A 22,064-nucleotide genomic window follows, 5' to 3' on the forward strand; every position below is an offset into this window, starting at 1 on the left:
TAAAAATTCAATTTTTAGACATGTCATGCAAATGCTAAAAGAGTTTTTATCTAACAGAAATTATGTGGATGATATGAACTTAGCACTACTACAAACTATTTGAAAATAAGAAACAGAATTCTTTGGCTTCAAATGAATAGAATTAATTGTTGAAATGGATATAATAAGTCCAAAAAGAACAAATCATCAAACAGATTTGCTATATATGTTGAAATGAACTTATCATACAGATTAAGCTCCCATCTTCACTAATGATGAAAATTATTTTCTAAATCAGGGTAACCTGGAGCAGAGTTGGTGGTGATGTGGCAGGAAGCACGAGAGCTGGCAGAGTGGATGCATCTCTCAGTGCTCTGGACAGCAGTCTGCTGGGGTCATAAAATGTCAGCGTGAATGACTGTAAGTGCCCCTCAAATATTTTTCTCTCCAAAGGAGTGACTCTAAGTGCACCGAACTGGAGCCATGGCTGAGCTCCGGTGGAGTGGGCCTTGCGAAGATGGCAGCAGTGCCCATATGAGCTCCAAAGAGCTGATGGAACTACTGAGCTAGTGTGGCTCTTAATCCCCAGGGCAGAAGTTAGTGTAAATGAGCAGGGCTCTTTGAGCCCAGGTTGGCACTACTTAGGTGCATGGGTCCAGAGTAGAGGGTGCCCTGGGTTCCCACCATGGGAGGCCAGCTCAGGGTCCCTTCCACCATTTTTCCCTTGGCCCAGCTCATACCCCAGTGCCACCCACAGCATATTCTGGAGGAATCCTCCCTGAGTGCCAACTGTCCATAGACTGAGGATGGACATATGTCCTGGGCAGGTTCTGCTGAACTGGTGGCTCCAGCCCACCCAGAGCACCTGACCCATGAATGGTAGCATTGCTGGCCTTAGTCCTGGTACGGGGGGCATGGCTGTCACTGCCACTGGGGCTCAATGGGTTCAGTATCACTGGTGGGTCTACTTGGACAAAAGGGCGAGGGCATCAGCATCCCCATGGTGCCCTCGGCCTTTCTGATGTCCCCAAATCACCGCTGTGCCTCCAGCCAAACTCCAACAAGTCAAGATCAAATTTTCCCAGAAATTAAGCCACCAACAGTTAGTTATATGGGAGCCACGCACACAGGTCACCTCCAGCTCAGTCATACAAGCTCTACAAGTTCATTCATCTGCCTTTCTCCAGAGACCCATAAACCAGTCTCAGAAGACACCAAAAGCCACAGTTAATCTCAGACCCACGCAAGACTAAGCAGAATGGGGTAGATCAGAGTGGGGGGGGATGGATTTGACTAGTGCCCACCCAAGCAGAGTTCCCAGAAGCCACTTTCTCCCACAATCAAACCACTGCCATCACACAATCTGGACTTCACTATCTTGGAATGGACTATATATATATATATATATATATATATATATATATATATATATGTGAATATATATATTCACTAAATATATATATTTAGTGAAACACCATGAGGTACAGTTATAGACTTACAAATTTTTGTGCTTGGGTTTCAGTTATACAATGATCAAGTACTCATCCCTCCACCAGTGCCCATTTTCCACCACCACGGGTCCCAGTATCCCTCCCACGCCCCATATCCCTATCCCACCCTGCCTCTGTACCAAAATATTAATTTGCTGAGAATTTGAGTATGAGGGTTTTGTGACTGAAATCTCCAGGCTTTCTTGGGGTCATGATGAGCAACTCTCCCACCTCTCTGTACCTCTGGAAGCTCCAACAACTATATCCACATCCAAAGCTGCCTTCCAGTTAAAACAAAAAAATACTTCTTCAGCTGTACCTTCCCAATAAAAATACTGAACGTCCTGAACAAACATGATGACCTCTTAACACTTGTATTGCAAATAATAACATACAAAAGGAGAGAAAGAGAGAAAAAAGAAAGGTGCCTGCCACAGAGGTAGATGGGGTGAGGGGTGTTGGAGGGTTAGTGGGAGGGAACCTGGGGATATTGGTGCTGGGAATGTACACTGATGGAGGGATAGATGTTGGAACATTGTATGAGTTAAACCCAATTATGAACAGCTTTGTAATGACCTATTTCACAGTGATTCAATAAAAAGAAATGAATAAATAAATAAAATTTACTTCTAGTTTCAAACTGATGAACCTGTGCACCTTCAAGGATCTTCTCTTCTTAAACATGATCTATGTTATAGGATACTTATTGCATGTTCCTGACATTGCAGGGAGAAAATGTAGTCTGGGGTCCTCTCTGTTCTACTGAGGGCTGGAATCATTTTCTATTTGTTATCTTAGTATAGACAAAGTACAATAATTGATTAGAAAATCTCATTATTGCTAAAAATCCTTTTAAATTATTCCCATTAATCCCCAGCTTTGTGTATCTTAATATTTCATCTTTTTTTTCCTGAAATACTCTTGGGTAAGATGGTCTTTTTTGTATATTTTTCCCATATTACATAGGATTCACGAAAGAATGATGAAATGGTTACAACTTTCTAGACATTTCTTTGCCCAGCCTGCTCTGTTGTTAAATAATACTTAGTATTGTGATTTTATGTTAGCAAGCATCACACTTCTATTTTGCTGTGCATGCAAAACCAGACAAGAAATGGTTCAGTTTTTGACTTTAAATTTTCCACGAAATTTCAACAAACTCCACTGTCTTGGTTTTCAAGACTTCTGTGGGTTGAAAAGAGAAAAATCCAGATGCATTTCAACAGTTGTGTATATCTTTCTTCACCCAAACCCTACAAATTCTTTCTGTCACTCTGCATATACACTTATAAAGATAGGTTCTGAGGTTCGGGACATCTGAACGAACTTCCCTCCATAAGTACCGAGTGTTGCCCAGCTCTTACACTGGAATTTGTGCTTAGGGATCATTCCTGGGTGGCTAAGGAACAATATGGCATTCAGGGGATTGAATCCAAGTGGGCTATGAGGAAAGCAAGCCCCATGCTGCTATACTATCTCTTCGGCCCCTAGATATCCCTATCTTCTTCACAGAAGTTTATTCACATCTCTCCCCATTTTTGAAAGAGTTCTTGGATTTTGTTGTTGTTGTGGGTGCTTTGTATATCTTCGATCTGTCCTTTATCTGATGTCTTCGATGCAGATGTCTTCCGCATTTAGTAGGATGCATTTTACCTTTAGTCCACCTTTCTTTTACTGTGAAGAAATTTTTAACTTGATGTCCCATTTGTTTATTTTTGTTCCTCTTGTCTTTTCCAATAGAATCATCTTGAAGACACTTTTGAGTTCCAAGTCTCAGAAACTTCTATCTATATCTTTCTTAATATATTTTATGAATTCTTGTCTAATGTCAAGGTCTTTGATCCACTTTGGATAGGATTTTGCTTCATGTTCATGGATTGTCCATGAACATGAAAGAAAATCTCATCCAAAGTGGATGGAATTCTTCCAATTCATGAACATGAAAATATTAAAAAATTTCCTGAGGTCTTATATTGGTTTTGTAATTAACTTATAGTTTTCATGAAACTGCTCTCTCAGATCTTTTGTTAAGTTGATTCTGAGGTACTTTAAGGATGTTTTTGGGCACTGTTTTGAAAAGAGTGTACTTTTTGATCTCAGCTTCTTTCTAGTCAATTATTTGCATATAAGAATGCAAAAGGTTGTGGTGAATTGACTTTTAAGTGATACTTTGCTGTATTGTTTTGTTGTTTTTATTTACTTTTTGATAATAATAGTGAAAAATACATTTTCATATCAAGTTCACAAATCACACACTTTAACTTGGTTAATTGCAGTGCACCCTATTCTGTTCAATGAAATGATGCTAGTCTAGACCCAGGAAAGTAACTGAATATTTTACTTGTCATAATGACCAATAGTTTGAAAACAATTCCAAAACCTTTGTTCTGAGTCTCTCTCCTTTGTTTCTGATAAATAAAGGTATATTTTTTGAATTGTAGTACACAACTTTCTTTTTCAGAGTAGCAAGATCTTACAAATTAAATGAAATATGTTCTTTAGATGAAAATCTGTGCTATACTGTCACTGTCACTGTCACTGTCCTCCCGTTGTTCATCGATTTGCTCGAGCGGGCCCAGTAACGTCTCCATTGGAGACTTTGTTGTTACTGTGTCTGGCATATTGAATACGTCACGGGGAGCTTGCCAGGCTCTGCCGAGCGGGCGAGATACTCTCGGTAGCTTGCCGGGCTCTCCGAGAGGGGCGGAGGAATTGAACTCGGATTGGCCATGTTGGCTGCATGCAAGGCAAACGCCCTACCGCTGTGCTATCGCTCCAGCCCGTGCTATACAAAAAAGAAAAAAGAAAATCCATTCTATACATTAAAAACAGTTTGAATCAATATTTTGGTCTATATTCCACTTGACTTTGACCAGGATATCTCTGGATATATAGGTAGGAAAAAGTAAAATGAGGAAAGGCCTCTATAATTTTTTTATGCTATTATAAATCAGAACCAGGAACTATAGAACTGTAAAATACAACATAAACGTAAGGAAATATTGATTTTTAAATAAAAATTTGTATCACTTGATCACTTGACTTCCCGTTAATCATCAATTTGCTTGAGCGGGCACCAGTAACATCATCATTCATCCCTGTCGTGTGCTAGTGTAGCCCAGTGGTGTCTGCTCATTCTAGGAACACAAGGAGCCTCAAAGAAGAGAAGAACAGAAGTGCTGGTAGATGCGGCAGAAGCTAAGAAAAGCATTCATAATGCCTGCCTGTCCTTCACAATCTAGAAGACCAAGATGAGTGCCTTCTGACATCCTGATGGATCTATCACATCTTCCAGAAAGGCAATGGAGAATGACTTCTACTCAATGGCATGACTTCTACTCAGATCTCTTTGATATCCATGTCCACTTGCCCACATACCAAATTCTGCAGGATGGATATATTGTTCCCAACATTCTTCCTTTAGAAATCAGACATGCTATTTCGTCAGTAAAGAAACAAATAGCACCTGGCCAAGGCAAGGTCAAACCTGAACACCCGAAAAACCTGCCGTTAGTACTCATTAACACACTGGCTTGGCTCTTTACGTGGTACCTGTCTGAATGCAAGTTTCCATCCCAATGGAAAACCAGCAGAACTGAACTACTGTACAAGAAGGGAGACATCCACAACATTGCAAATATCGCTTGATCTGCCTACTGTCTGTCATCTACAAACTGTTCACTCGAGTCATCCTGAATAGGATGGGCAGAACATTAGATGAAGGACAACCATGCGAGCAATCTGGGTTCTGAAAAGGATTCAGCACCATTGACCATATCCGCATGATAACCAAGCTCATTGAGGTTTCTTGGGAGTTCAAGATGCCACTCTGTCTAATGTTCATTGATTTAAAGAAGGCCTTTGATTCTGTTGAGATGGAAGCAGTAATCGAATCCCTAACCAATCAGGGCATTCAAACTCAATACATCAGGAACCTCTGTGAGCTATATTACGGATTTACTACCAGGATCTCACCATTCTACAAAGAAGTGATCATCGATGTCAAGAGAGGGGTTTGGCAATTTCACCAAAACTCTTCAGTGCCACCCTCGAGAATGTCATGCGACCACTGGAATGAGAAGGAATGGGAGTGAAGATAGATAGTCGGCAACTACACCACCTCTGCTTTGCTGATGACATCTTTCTAATAACACCAAACATTAGCCAAGCGGCCAACTTCGACTGTGAGTGTGGAAAGGTTGGACTCCAGCTGAATCTCATGAAGATAATGTTTATGAGAAACAGTCTCATTCCTGATGTTCCATTCATTCTCAATGGAACGACCATCTCCCAATGCAACTTTTATGTGTATCTAGGTCGAAAAGTCAACATGATGAATGACCTAGCACCTGAGTTGTGCAGGAGCAAGAGAGAAGCTTGGAACGCCTTCAAAGGCGTCAAAGAAATAGCTAAGAGGATGAAGAACCTCTGGCTCTGGGCACATCTCTTCAATTCCACTGTTCTTTCTGAATTAACATACGCCTCAGAGACCTGGGCCCTACGAAAAATTTGTATAGGGTAACTATATGACTTGAGCGATAGCACAGCAGGTCTGGCGTTTGCCTTGCATGCAGCCAACATAGCCGACCCGAGTTCGATTCCTCCGCCCCTCTCGGAGAGCCCGGCAAGCTACCGAGAGTATTCGATATGCCAGACACAGTAACAACAAAGTCTCCAATGGAGACGTTACTGGGCCCGCTCGAGAAAATCGATGATCAACGGGAGGGCCTTTACTTTACTTTTTAATGATATGACTTGTTCAAGACCATGTAAGAGTCAAAACTTGAATCTTTAGGGCTTGACTGTTTTGTCTTTATTCTTTGCCTTTAACAATATCCAGCTCCTTAATATTAGAAATTGCTCTAAGTAAAGTATGTATAAATTGCTCTAAGTAAAGTATGTATAAATCACTGACATGGAGTGAGGACTGACATGTGTCATATACTTAATGAATTGTTATTATTTCTGCCCCTCCTGACCTTACTCATATGAAATTGAATGTCATATGCATAAAATTGAGACAGATCCTAATTTTCTATGTTCTCTTCCCCTTTTATTTCATACTTACAGTGATGAAGAAAAAAAGGAATACCACCTATTTTTTGTGTATTCCCAACTTAGCCTTATTTTATGGATCTTGCCATAGCATATGCCCATAAGACAAACTTTGGAGGATTAAACTGATAATCACTGTGTTCTTATATTTACTCAGCAAAATTCTTTTTAGAAAAAAAACATATTGTATATACCTATATGAAAAAATTCAGACAATTATGATGATACATAGGAGAGATGAACAAGAAGTTTATTTTTAGAAAGCATCAGTACATGCAAATAAACAATAATAAACTTGTCAGTATATGTCAAGTGTCTTTGAAAAACATACCAGGGTTTATTCCAGAATCGAGTCACATAGCAAAATACTACTTTGCATACAATTTTAATATCAGAAAATATAAGATAATTAAATATATCATGGTGGAAAGGAATTATTATTCAAACCTGAAATCTAATGTCAGTAATAAATGTGCATGACTATGTAGATGTTTGTGTTTTAAAGGGTCTGATAAAATTTTGTAAAGAGAATGATACAGAAAAAGACTAGAAGTAAATAGATTGTTATTTTTGTACATTGGATTTGCAGTGACTGTACATTTCTTTCACCCTTTTGCATTTTAATTTTTTCAAATTGTCGAATTATACATACTCAGGAAAATAAAAGAATTATTTTATAGATTGGTTATGTTGGTTTAAAATTTGGAAGCTGGAAAAAATCTCAGATTTTAGCTTCAAATGTTTTGAGTTTGTGCTCAGAGAAGCTTTGAGTCATTGGCATCAGTTTTTGGAAGCAGTCTTCTGTGATTTAACCTCAGTGTTAGTAATTGGAAATTTGTAAACAATATTGAATGGAAGCTATACCACTATTTAAACAAATGCAGTTATTACTTAACATTTTATCTCGAACAGTGTGTTTATTTTGTGCTGTGATTTATAACATAGGACCATTTTTATATTTGAACCAGTCGAGGAACCCATTGAAAAGAAAAAAAAATAGTTTCTCCACTTCTTCTCTGAGGAAGTTACTGCAATCAATCCCTCAAGAATGAACAGCAGCTACAAATGGGTCTGGTTTCTTGATTCACTGGTTGTGCCCACAGTCCATGCTGCAGTAGTTGAAGCAATTTTCCTTTAAAGGTATTGATTTCCTATGGGATTGTCGTTTGAAATGATGGATCTTCAGTTGGGTTGGGACCGGGAGAAAAGATGATTGTGTTTGTCAGAGGCATGAATCTTGACAGGCTTTGTCCTCCACACAGAGGACAAATGAAAAGAAATTAAATCATTAGAGTCAGGAGAAAATTTAAGATAATATTTTAATAATCTTTCAGGTTTTAGACTATTCAAAACAATGAATACAAGGATAACAATAAATGATTTTTATACCAGTTTGATGTTTTTAATGTTTCTAAAGTTACGCTACTGAGACAGGATTATGCAGTTTTCAACAGAACAGCAAAATGTTTAATGCTTAGAGTATGTGTTGGTAATAACTTTCTATGTCTTAGAAAATGTTGATATTTGAGTAATGCTTAGAACATGTGTTGGTAATAACTTTCTATGTCTTAGAAAATGCTGATATTTGAGTCTTACGAATAATTCTATATTCATAGGTCAGATTACTTAGAGCCTACTGGTCACCTACATTTCAGAACGGTCTATTTCCAGGTTGTTTACTTCCATAATCCTAAGATATTTGCCATTACCACCTTCTTCCTAGCCTCTCCTCTGTTACAATTTTTTAGGGTTCTGGTCCCAAATTTTTTACACAGTACAGAAATATCAGGTTAGGTCTGTATCAGGTCACTTTGTACAAAGAGCATAACATAAACATAAACAGAATAATATAAACATAAACAGCATAACATAAACATAAATAGAAGTGGGGTTTGCTGGGAGAAACTGTTCTACAGACTAATACTACACAAGGATAAACATCTGTCATCCTACACAAGGTCAGTATGAAAGGTCCACAAACATGTTTTTGTAAGATACTATAAGACAGAGAGATCCACAAACCAAATAACATGTCCACAATGAGTAGAGTTCACACCTTAGGGATTACACACACATTAGTATGTAGGAAGTAAATTGAGGCTTTACACAGAGCAACCAATTGCATAAAATGGAAGGTGGACTTGGGCTTTGTGTTGGCTCCTCACACTTGGTGAATAAAGATCTCATCTTCAGGATGATCTCTGACATTCATTTCACACATGCATCACATTGCAGCTGCATCACAGTCCCATCATTGCAAAAGGCAAGTAGTGACATGTGGTAGTACTGCTGGGAGTGACACACTCACTTTTCATTCAAGCAATTCCCTATTGACAAATTCATCAGGGCCATTTGTGGTGAAGATATGGTGGACATTGTGAAATTGCATGACTTTGGTGTGTTATATCTGCTCCAGGGCTTGGGTCCAAGTACCCACCTGTCTCTGTGTCTTCATTGGTGCTTAGCATGCTGGCCTGCTAGTTTGGACATGACTGTCAGCAGTCACCCTGGCCCTTTAATCTGGATGCCTAGCTGTCGGGTGTGACCTCTGTTCCATGAGTTTTCCACAAAGTTGTGGCAGCAACAGTTGCCTTATCCATCAGTCCCCAGACCCTGCACACCCATTTCCAGCTCAGAGAGTTTCAGACACAGCACAATAAAACTTCCTGATCCCAAATCTCAGATCCATTCATGTCTAGATGGAATTCCACATGTCTGAGTTCCAGTGCAATTTTCTAGATCTGTATTCAAATCATGTGTTTTCACTGCAATGCCAAACGCTCTACTCCAAGCATGCGTTGGAACTCTGGAAGGAATGCTCAGTCCGGGATATTTGCCTGCATGCAGCTACCAGAGTAGCATGGCCTCTGGCACTCACTTGTTGCTCAGTGGCACCTTTAGGAACCAGGAGATACTGGAACTGCATGTCACCAGGAGAGGCCATCCTCAGGGATGTTGCTTCATCTTGAACACACTCTGTTTTTTTTTTCCTTTTTGGTCACACCCTGCGATGCACAGGGGTTACTCCTGGTGGTGCTTGGGGAACCATATGGGATGCTGGGAATTGAACCCGGGTTGGTTGCATGCAAGGCAAACACCCTACCCACTGTGCTATCGCTCCAGCCCCTTGGAGTAAGAGTAAGAGTAAGCTTCATTCTTATAGATCTCCTTTGGCTCTCCTGAACAGCAACTTGATCTTGAGCTCACTTTCAGCACCATTACCCTTTCTTGTTCTGTAATGTGGATCTTCTTCTTTCCCCTGTTGTTTTCTCTGTGTTGCTCTTGCTGCAATAACCAGGGGCTGCACAATTTCTTATGGTTCTTTCATGCGGAGTTGGGAGCACACTGGGGCTTGTGCACTTTAGTTTCAGTGATCACATACTTGATAGTGATGCTCTGAAGATTGCACTATTTTTTCTGTTGTCCTGGGGATTCCCAAGTAACAGTGGCTCTGAGAACCCACTGTGGGTTCAGACAGTGCTGAGGACTGAGTCTCATGCTTGCAAGGTAGGTGACAGATCTCTGAATTATCTCTGTGCCCTTGTATAGACTTTGTCAATAGTATGCCATTGCTTCCTCCTGACACAACCTGAGGCCAGAGATTCTAGGTATTCCTTTCTTGTTATTTCTTTTTACTGTTAAGATCTTTTTTAAACATTAGAAGCAACCTAACCTCCTTGGTTTGAGTTTCATTTACAAGACTTGTCATTTGCATGTCATTCTTGATGGCCCATAGATATTGACATACACATTTGTTTTCCTAAGTTTTAGAGACTAGTTTAAGATGCAAAGTGTGGATGTGAGATTGTATCTACTGATGTTTGTGTATACAAAACATTAAGTTTATTCAGCAATCAACATCTGTAATAAATTAAATAATATTCTAAAATAAATTTAATAGAAGAAAAACTTGACCTTATTATTCAACCATTTTTAAAACCATTTTGACAGAAAACTTTCTTTCAAAATCACTTATTTACCTGCACCAAATATAGTAAAGCAAATTAAATTACTTGGAGCAGCAGTGTATATTGTATAATATGTATTGAGGAGTATTTGGTTCATTTGACATTTGTTTATTATCCCTATAAGCTAATTAGCCATTGTGCTGATTATTTGTTACTGCAATTAATGTAAATAGTGATATTTTTTATATATTAAATTATATAGATGGCTTATCTGGGGAGGTCAGGTGAGTCCCACCACCCACCCCTGAATAACCCCAGAATACAAAAACCTTCAGAACTCAAACACTGCCATACTCACAGGTGATCTCTGAAGGCTTGGATGAGCCTTATCTTTGAAGGAATCTTCTAAAAAACCCTGATATGAGGAACTTGTGACTGCAATATCCAGGCTCCAGAGTCGGTAATGGGTGACCTCCCCTATATGTCCCTGTACTTCTGGTAGCTGAGTAGTCACTGCTCTGGCGCCATATAAACTCATTCACAGCCATAATCCAGATATACACAAATAAACCTCAGAAGAGGAAGAGAGCAACACACCACAGAGATGCCTCTGGACCCCAAAGTCACCATGCAGTTAAAAATTTAATTCCAGTTGTACCACCCTATTTAAAAATCTTAGAATTCCTAGAGCTCACAGCCAAGAATGTGCCCATGCTCTATGGAAGGGCTTACTGGCTCCAGGGTGATACAATAATCTTCACACACAAATTTCTCTCTAAGGAAAATTTTTTTGATAATATTTAGGATTGATCCAATAATATTTTGGATTATTCATAACAAACGATACAAAATAAGTTATTATGTTCTGCTTTAGGGGCAGGCTTGGGTGGTTGGGATGGATAAAGTCTAACACAGAGGCTGGATGGGATGGGGGTTGGGGGGGTGGGAGGGATACTGGGATTAGTGGTGGTGGAAAATGGGCACTGGTGGAGGGATGGCTACTCGATTATTGTATAACTGAAACCCAAGCACAAAAACTTCTAAGTCTACAACTGTACCTCATGGTGTTTCACTAATAAAAATTAAAAAAAAAATAAAATTAAAGGAAGTAAGAAGCATATGAAAAAATAAAGGAGTAAATGAAAATATAAACAAAAAATGTAAACATGACCCTAGAAATATAGCTGTCTGCTATATTTCATTATTGATTATTGAATAAAATGTTTCTTTCAGTTCTAATTACAAAAATGAATAAATAAATAAATAAGTAAATAAATAAATATGGTAATAGGTGTAATTGTGGCGGGGCTGGTGTTGGAATATTGAATGTAATCAATTATTGTGAACAACTTTATAAAAATAAAATAAAATATAGAGACAGTTCTGTAATCAGATGATTTTTGGTGGTTATTTTCCTTTAATTTTGTTATTTTAACCTACATCCAACTAGAAAAATCATGTGTAAAATTAGAAAATTAAGTCTGAGGTAGAAGGAAGTAGCTACTAGGGGTAAAATTTTAAAAGGTTTGTACCTAAGAATATTAGCTTTAGTGTACAGCTTTTGATTTCTCTTCCCGATGCTTTAAGTTCTTTGGTATTTTGTATTTGTTTGTTTTTTGTTTGGGGGGCCACCAACCTCAGTGTTCAGCATTCACTCCAGTCTCTGCATTCAGTGATTACTTTTTTAAAAATTTTATTGAATCACTGTGAGATAGTTACAAGTTTTCATATTTGGGTTACAATCACACAATGATCGCATACCCATTCCTCACCAGTGCACATTCTCCACCACCAATATATCCAGTATAACCTCCCTTTCCAACCCTCCCCCTCCCTCCATGGCAGACATTATTCTACATAATCTCTCTACTTTTGGGCATTATGGTTTGCAATACAGACACCGTTTTGTTCTTTTTTTTTTTTTTGTGCAGTAACTTCTTTATTGGATGCCTACATCATCACAGTAAAAAAAACAAACACAATCCTGACTATAGGTCACACTCTAATCTTAATTCATCTGATCTGTGACCCTTTTTTTTTTTATAATTTATTTATTTATTGAATCATTGTGGGAAAAGTTACAGAGCTTTCGGGTTTAGGTCTCAGTCATGTAAATATCAAACACATTTCCCTTTACCAATACTTATTTTTAACCCCGAACCCCAATAGACCCCCACCTCCCACCCCTCCCAATTCTTGTGAGGCAGATGAGTTCTAGTTAATACTCTATCTACTTTGACTAGATAGATTGTTTCGATAGAAGATGCACAATTATTGTCTAGAGTTTACGACCCACCCCCCACAATCAGATATGTTGAAACAGCGTTGTGAAATGATTTGCTTTCTACAACTTGGTTTAAGAATAAAAAGATGTCGCGCGGCCACGATAGCGGCCGCGCGGTTTTGAATTTCTGCTATTTTACTTATTGACCCTGGAAGAATTTCTATTAAAAGTTAGCTAGTTAAGAGATTGGTTTCTGTGCCCTGGAGTTGTGGCCGTGCCGGAGAGCCGCTCGTTGGGGGCAGCTGGCGACCTCGGTGGGGCGTGGGGGACGGCCCACAAAGCCCCCCTTCCCATGAGGTCCCTGCCGCTCCCGCCAACCCCGGCTCAGACCTGCTGTCCACAAGGCTCCCATGTGGCTGCCATCTTTCTTTCCAAAGAGGAGCGGGCGGGCCGGTCAACACCCTTTCCCCTCTGGGCAGGCTTGGTGGCGCAGTTTAACACATAGTCCATTTGCTTTTCTGCTCCAAGCGGCTGGTTCTCTGTGCTAAGTCCTTGTGCCTCCGGGGCCGTGCCGTGCCGGAGAGCCGCTCGTGGGGGGCAGCTGGCGACCTCGGTGGGGCGTGGGGGACGGCCCACAAAGCCCCCCTTCCCATGAGGTCCCTGCTGCTCCCGCCAGCCCCGGCTCAAACCTGCTTTCCACAAGGCTCCCGTGCGGCCGCCATCTTTCTTTCCCACCGTTTTGTTTTTATCTACTTTCTGCGCACAATCTCCCATCCTGGCTGATTCCTCCAGTCATCATTTTCTTAGTGATCCCTTCTCTATTACATCTGCCTTCTCCCCTTTGCTCATGAGGCAGGCTTCCAGCTATGGACCAATCTACCTGTCCCGTGTATCTACTATCCTTAGGTGTCACCTTCATGTTATATTGTTTTACACTCCACAATGAGTGCAATCCTTCTATATCTGTCCCTCTCTTTCTGACTCATTTCACTTAGCATGATACTCTCCATGTCTATCCATTTATAAGCAAAGTTCATGACTTCATCTCTCCTGACAGCTGCGTAGTATTCCATTGTGTAGATGTACCAAAGTTTCTTTAACCAGTCATCTAGGGCACTTGGGTTGTTTCCAGATTTTGGCTATTGTGAACAGTGCTGCAATGAATATATAGGTACGAATGTTATTTCTACTGTGCTTTTTTGCATCCTCGGGATAAATTCCAAGAAATGGTATTGCAGGGTCATATGGAAGCCCAATTTCTAGTTTTTGAAGGACTGTCCATATTATTTTCCAGAAAGGATGGACTAGTGGGCATTCCCACAAACAGTGAAAGAATGATTAGTTTTGCTATGCTTAGAAAACAAAATGCAGTGCCTGGGCCTGGAATCAGGTTGGCCACAAGCACTGAACTATCTGGATCCTGATTTAGTTTTTTTTTTTATGAAATACTTTATATTCTGGTTAATTGTATTGCAGAGATTTTAAGTTGCTATTTGAGTATAACTTTGAGCTACTTGAGCAAAAGCAACACCAATATTAATAAGTAGGTCAATTACTGTAATGTTGTAGGGAATACATGCATTTTCACACACATATTTGACACATAAAACATTGTGTATGGGAGAGAGAGTGAGAGAGATAGAGAAGAAAAGAGAGAGGTATTCTCCCAGGAAGTAAATGGGGTAGCTGAGTCCTTGTTTGCTGCCAGTTTAGAGCATATTTTACTAATCTGAATCATAATTTTCAACATGACTATCAAGAAAATAACATTCTCACCTTTGTTTTTCATGATTCATTGACTATTTTATTTTAGAGAATATGTTCAATTTGGATGATGAACTAGGATCTGAGTATGAATGTAAAGGTGAAACAGAACTAATCTTCCCATCAAAGCTGTGATTCTTATTCCAATATTCCAGTAAAATTTCAGAACACATACACATATGCACAAAAGAGTTCACTTGGCAGATGTTTGTTGGCTTTAACCTATCCTTAGAGTAATTTTTTGTTACAGAATAATTAAAATCAGATTTTCAAATTGGAATGGCACTTGCAGTTTGGTTACAAATACGTACTAAAATTCAAGTGGCCATTTTCCTTTCTTCCATGCCAAGGTGTGGTCAGGATTTGCTACTGGCTCAGGAATCACTCCTGGCTGGGCTGGGGGACCACATGCTGTACAGGGATTTGAAGTGGAGTCTACAGCATGCGAGGCAAGTACATCTCTTCCTGTGTATCTCTCCAGCCTCATCAAGTGCACATTTGCCTATTTAACGGTTAAGCAAGTAAATAGCACTGCACACTCTCCTCCAGTTGCTCATCGATTTGCTCGAATGGGCCCAGTAACATCTCCATTGTGAGACTTGTTGATACTGTATTTGGTATATCGAATATGTCACAGGTAGCTTGCCAGGCTTTGCCGTGTGGGCGAGATACTCTCCGTAGCTTGCCAGGCTCTCTGAGAGGGGTGGAGAAATTGAACTCAGGTCAGCCAACTTGGCCGTGTGCAAGGCAAATGCCCTACCCACTGTGCTATCACTCCAGCCCAGCAAGCAAATATGAAAATAAATATATTAGGATCCTAAATAAAATAAACTTTATTTGTATGTAATCAAATCTAATATTTACACAGTGTTCTTAAATAATAAATCAAAATGAAATTTCTTTAAGAAATTCTTAGATCACTAGTGGAATTTTTATTATCACTATATTATAAATAGAAAATTTTGATTTTTCAGAATAGCAGGCAGCCAACATGGCCGACCCGAGTTCGATTCCTCTGCCCCTCTCGGAGAGCCCAGCAAGCTACCGAGAGTATCTCGCCCGCACGGCAAAGCCTGGCAAGCTACCCGTGGCATATTTGATATGCCAAACACAGTAACAACGAAGTGTCACAATGGAGACGTTATTGGGCCAACTCGAGCAAATCGATGAACAACAGTGACAGTGACAGTATGCCTCTATGCAACCCTTAAAGTGTTACATGATAAATTTTGTTACACATTTTTACATACATGTGTCTAAAAGACATTCTCTCTTTCTTTCTTTCTTTCTTTCTTTCTTTCTTTCTTTCTTTCTTTCTTTCTTTCTTTCTTTCTTTTTTCTCTATTTGGGTCACACCTGGCGATGCACAGGGGTCACTTCTGTGTCTGTACTCAGGAATTACCCCTGGATTACTCCTATTCCTACTCCTACTCAGGAGACCATATAGGATGTTGAGAATCAAACCCGGGTTGGTCGCGTGCAAGGCAAACGCCCTACCCACTTTGCTATCACTCCACCCCCTAAAGTACATTCTTATATAAATATATTAGTGGAATATATAGGAATTTTTATATTGGTTTCATGATATAAATTATTAATGGCAAATCAATGTCATTTGAAAAACTGTCTTACTTAGATCATAACATCTAACGAAGATGTAGATTCTGTTTGTTTGATGCAATTGACAGTTATATTGCTGAGTATTTGTGGTCAATATGTGCTGTTTCTACTCATCTTTGTTTAGACAAATGTAAATTTCTGACTTTTTTTCTTATTTACCAGTCATAGCTATTTATATTGTCAGGCAGTGCTATTTACTATTTAGCTTTGTATAATTTTTCACTACAATTTTTCTATAATTTTTCACTCCATCACCTATTAACATGTTGTGTCATATAAAGAGCAAAATTGTCTAGAGTATTTCAAAGAATAAAGGCCATAATATGAGCTAGGAATTTGAACACACAAACTCATTTTTAAAAAAAAATTTTATTAGTGAAACACCATGAGGTACAGTTGTAGATTTACAAATTTTTGTGCTTGGGTTTCAGTTATACAATGATTAAGTACCCATCCCTCCACCAGTTTCTCCATGGCTTGGAGGCCAGCCAGATATGCTAGGGGAAAGGGGAGCTCAGATAGAGAAAGGAGCACCAACTCATTTTTTTTTATTAAATTTTTTTAGTGAGACATCATGAGGTACAGTTGTAAACTTACAAATTTTTGTGTTTGGGTTTCAACTATACAATGATCAAATAATTGATCCCTCCACCAGTGCCCATTTCCCACCACCACAGATCCCAGTATCCCTCCCACCCCCATCCCACCCAGCCCACCCTGCCTCTGTGGCAGGGCATTCCCTTTTGTTCTCTCTCTCTCCTTTTGGGTCCTGTGGTTTGCAAGAGAGGCATTGAGTGGCAATCATGTTTGGTCTATAGTCTACTTTCAGCATGCATATCCCACCCTGGGAGGATCCTCGCAACAGCCTTTATTTGGTGCTCCCTTCTCTATCTGAGCTGCCTTTTCCCCTAGCACAAGTGGCTGGCATGGAGCAAAATTCCTGGTACTAATCTCAGCCATTCCTGGGTGCTAGTCTCCCTTTTTGTTGCTTTATGTTCCCCAGATGAATGCAATCTTTCTGTGTCTATCCCGCTCTTTCTGACTCATTTCGCTTAACGTGATACTTTCCATGTAGCACCACTTCTTTATAGAAGTCCTACCCTCTTTTCCATAGTAGCTGATTAAAGATTAAAGTCCTATTACAGGTGAATAATTAAATACACCACGGGGAGCTTGCCAGGCTGTGCCATGTGGGCAGGATACTCTTGGTAGCTTGCTGGGCTCTACGAGAGGGACGGAGGAATTGAACCCGGGTTGGCTGCATGCAAGGCAAATGCCCTACCGGCTGTGCTATTGCTCCAGCCTGTCTTTAATTATTCACCTGTAATAGGACTTCTATATAGATTGTTCCCATATCCTGGCTATTGAAGTTACTGCTGCAATGAAAATAGGACATACACATATATTTTTAGTTAATTTTTTATGTTTTGTGGCTAGATACCAAGAAATGGAATCACTCAGTAAAATAGATGGTCTAGTCTATTTTATGCTTTTTTCCATAGTAGCTGAACCAGACAAGGTGTTGTAGATTCTTGTATAAAATCAAGAGATTTCTTCTTTTATCACTTAAGAGCTGAAATAAGAGATAAGAAAATAGACTTTATAATGTCATAAAATAATTAAGATTATAGTTTTTAATGTAATACCAACAATTATTTTTTACACACACACACTATTAAAGATAGGCAAAGCAAAACTCTGCGAGAACAACCTCTTGGTGGTGGATTGAAAGTTTTGACCCAGGTTTTATTTTCCTATCATTGAAAAGAGTTTTTTGAATATGAGTTTCTAACAATATGGGTAATCAGAGATTTGGAAAAGAAAAGAAAAGGCTAGTCTTGCAGGATGTCAGGAAAGGGCATGAGCAAGCATTAGACAAAAAGAACACACGCACAAACACCCCTGATGGGATGAACCCCAGCTTGTCACAGAAATGCTTAATGATAGAGTGAAGATAAATTTGTCAGTTTTCACATGTTGAATATTCATCATATAGTCTATGCAGCTGTATCTTAGAAAACTATTTTCTTTTTTTTCCCCAAACATAAAGCAGATTGGTCTTCTGGTTTATTCTTAGGAAATGCAGTTTGTATCTTATATGCTTCAAGTGAGCTATTGCATGGCAGCATTTTGAAAGGTATTTAGTTATTCATAGTTTTCTTTTATGTGTTGAGATTGATGGTACATAATTACATACTTTTATTTTGAAAATAGAAAAAAATTAAAAAATAGCCTGTTGCTGGTAGATGCACTAGATACTTTAATGGATATTTTGTAGTAACTAAAATTAATGCTATCTTCAAAACATTTTTGCACATATATGTTCAGATATCAACATTGTCCGAAATAACTTTTTAGTAAGACATATTTTCTTATGTGTATGTTCAAATTTCGCAAAGAGAAACCTTGGAAGTAATGTTTCCATGATCATACTGTAATTTGAACTTCAGGTTTTCAACTAATTTAAGTTTAAGTCATAGTCCTCCCATTGTTCATCGATTTGCTCGAGCGGGCCCAGTAACATTGTGAGATTTGTTACTGTGTTTGGCCTATTGAATACGACACGGGTAGCTTGCCAGGCTTTGCCATGCGGGCGAGATACTCTCGGTAGCTTGCCAGGCTCTCTGAGAGGGGCGGAGGAATCGAACTCGGGTTGGCCATGTTGGCTGCGTGTAAGGCAAATGACCTACCACTGTGCTATCACTCCAGCCCTTAAATTTAAATTTAAAAAATTTAAAATAAGTTTAGTGTGTGTGTCAATGTGTATGTTTGTGAGAGAGAATGTGTGTGTGTGTGTGTGTGTGTGTGTGTGTGTGTGTGTGTGTGTTTGTGGTGGGGCGTGCTGGGTCAACAGCAGCATCTCCATGTCTGTCCACATCCCTGGTTTAAAAAAAAAACTGACCAAGCGGAGCTCACTGTTTGTTCCAATCCTCCCATTTACATTTCACGACAATATCTGTTCAAATGAATTTCTCTTCCTGCCTGGAATAAAAGAATCTAAGAATCTTGGTTTGGGTTTCTTGTTCCTGTCCATTACCAAATTCAGTTCATAATGGGAAGTAAAGGTCAAATGAAGTCCATGGGATAAGGCATATTTTGTGAGATCCAAATGCTAGATTCCTTGAGAGTTTGTTCATAAAGAGTATCAAAATACCATAAAGGTATTTGTTTAAATTGTTACCATCAAATGATGTGTATTGAAGTTACGAAAAACTTTCTAAAGCTATCAGCAACATAAAATTTCTCTCTCAATACTGCTAGAAGAAAGACTGTATTAGTGTTCTATTCAAAACAACATTCAAATAATTGAGAGATTTTTTTTTGAGATTTGTGAATACTATTTTTTGTTTGTTTTTAGGCCATACCTGACTGTGCTTAGGGCTTCCTCCTTACTCTGAGCTCAGGGATCCTTCCTGGCGGACTTGGGGGACTTGCCAGAGGTTAAACTCAGGTTGGCCTCATACAAGGCAAGCATGCTGCCTTCTGTACTATCTCCCTAGCCTCTTGATTACTGTTTTGATATTTTTATTTGCAATGTATCTGTTCATCTTTTATATTTTTTCCTAATTTACTCTTAAGACACAGTGGGAATCTAAGAATTTTTCTATCCTTCTAGATTTTCAAACTTACTTACATGCAGGCATTCCATCTTTAGGTGTAGAAATAGATAATCATTTTTAAAAAAATTTTCTTGCTTCATGATGTTGACTTTATTGTTTTTCTTGCCTCTCAAAGATGCTGATAACTTGTCTTCATTTGATTTGTTTCTATGTATTTTTATATTGCTTTTTGAATTTAATTTTTGACCAAGTAGTTATTCAATTATACATTTTAGCACTCACTTGAATTTTTAAGTTCATCTGCCTTCCATATTTTAATTCCGTGGTTTCTGTTTCTATATTTTCATACTTTCATTTTCCTCATTGAAAATCTTATTTTAGTCATGTTTTTATCCTGATTTCAGAGAACATAGTCTTGAAATCTTCCATCACTTTACTTGCATTAGATATTTTACTTAGGTTTTGTCTTGATACATCATTTCAGGTTGAATTTCTCTGTCTCATCTCTGTGGGTGGTACCCTGTGTTTATTTCTAGGGAATAGGCTACATACTTTTTTGTTCTCCATTCTTATATTAGAGTGGTACATTGAAACTGAAGCTTGCTAGTATTGATTGACCTAGAGTATTAGCCTTGAACGCTGAGCTTTCTTTTATTGAATGGGCTAAAGCTTTTCACCAACCAGGATCCTGGGATCCTCAGGATGGCACTAAAGATTTCATCTCATAGGAATGCCAAGAAGCTGCTGCTGAAGTGCAGTGTTGCTATAATCTTAGAACCACGCCTTTTTTCTGAGGGTAACCCCTTATCTCAGGCCTTGTGGGAAGGTCTCCAGGTTTCCTGCAGAGCTAAGAGCTAACTAAGGATTAACTAACAGTTCACTGCCAGCTCCCTGCAGAATAACCCTTTCTCACAGGCACAGACTCTGTCTGCTTTCTTTAGGATCTTTCTAGAAGTCTGTGATCTACAAAAAGAATGCATAGCCATTTTAGTACCAGATCACAAACAGTATTGCACTTTTTCTCTGAAGGTGCAGACCAAGCTGTGACCACACTTGAGGCCCCTAATTTCTGCCATCTGGATAGGGAAACACATAATTCCATAGTTGTATCTGGTGACTTATGTAGACAATTCATGTACAATGGCATGCACAAACAATAGTTGTACAAACAATCTAAAATGATGGTGTGATTCAGGAAGCCCGTAGCCCAGCAGACTCTGTGGGCTGACACTGGAGTGGACTGGAAACCTTACAAGCTCCCATTTATTTGATGTCTGTGCTTGCTGGGTCTCTAGAGACAAAGGTCATCCTGTAGGTGGTGCTTCCTTCTTCCTGTGTCACTGAATTTTCAGTAGCTGGAAGAAAAATTTTAACCAGATCTTTGTCTGCCTCACTCAATTCCCATTTGGGAAATCAGAGTGTTCTTCAAGAGAAAAGCTCTCTGTTCATCTTGGGATCAGCACAGAACCCTTCTCGAGTGCCTTTCTGCAGCTTGGGGCTCCAAGCCCAGTGATAAGCCCCAATGTCTGTCTGTGTGTGTGTGTGTGGGGGGGGGGGGGGTCCGTGTGCAGGGAGGAATTATCTACACTCCGAAATCCTTCCGAGGTCTGGGTCCCAGTGTTGTAACAATGCTCTTGGTAAGATGCATCTTAGGCCTTCCCTTCCCACCCTTTCCCAACAATTTCTATCACTTTCCATTGCAGAGAGACTATTCTCTAATACAAATCAGCACCTTTTCAAAGCACTTGCTCCAATATAGCTGTAGTTCCATTCAGGGTGTAGAGGTTGCCTTTAGGCCCCTTCAAGTTCACCATTTTACCTCACTCCCCTATCCCCATCACCCACCCTCCCCTCAGATCACAAAATATTTTGTGTTTGTTGGTGCAGTAAAGCCACTCCTGGTGACTCATCCAATCTACCTGCAATTCGATGCTTGGGTCTGAAGATAATGCAATGTTGTTTGAGATTATGGGTTCTGTGGACCCTCAGGGCTCCTAAGGCCACATCCAGTGGTGCTTAGACATCTCCAGGACTATACCTATGATGCTGCACCATATAGTCGGGAGTCTAACCAGGGTCAGTTGCATATAAGGCTTATACTTTAATCTTTGTACTATCTCTCCAGTTTCTATGATGTAGTTTTAAAACAGGCTCATTTAGGTAAATATAAGTATTTTTTTTCTTCCTTAGTTGTACAAATTATTTAATATGAATACATGTAAAATGTAAATACTCACAAACTAATAGCATTTTAAAAAACATATTGGGGATTCCAGGGTGTTCGAGAAATAGTACAGCAAGTAAGGCACTCATATGGCATAGAACCAACCTGGGTTTGATCCCTCGCACCCCGAATGGGTCCTGGAGTTCCTCCAGGGGTAATCCCTGAGTAGAGCCAGGAGTAGCCCTGAGTACTGTTGGGTATGACCTACTAAAGAAAATTATTAGTGATCTGATCTACACT

Source organism: Sorex fumeus, unplaced genomic scaffold (assembly GCF_029834395.1).
Source record: "Sorex fumeus unplaced genomic scaffold, SorFum_2.1 ptg000131l, whole genome shotgun sequence".
Lineage (NCBI taxonomy): Eukaryota > Metazoa > Chordata > Mammalia > Eulipotyphla > Soricidae > Sorex > Sorex fumeus.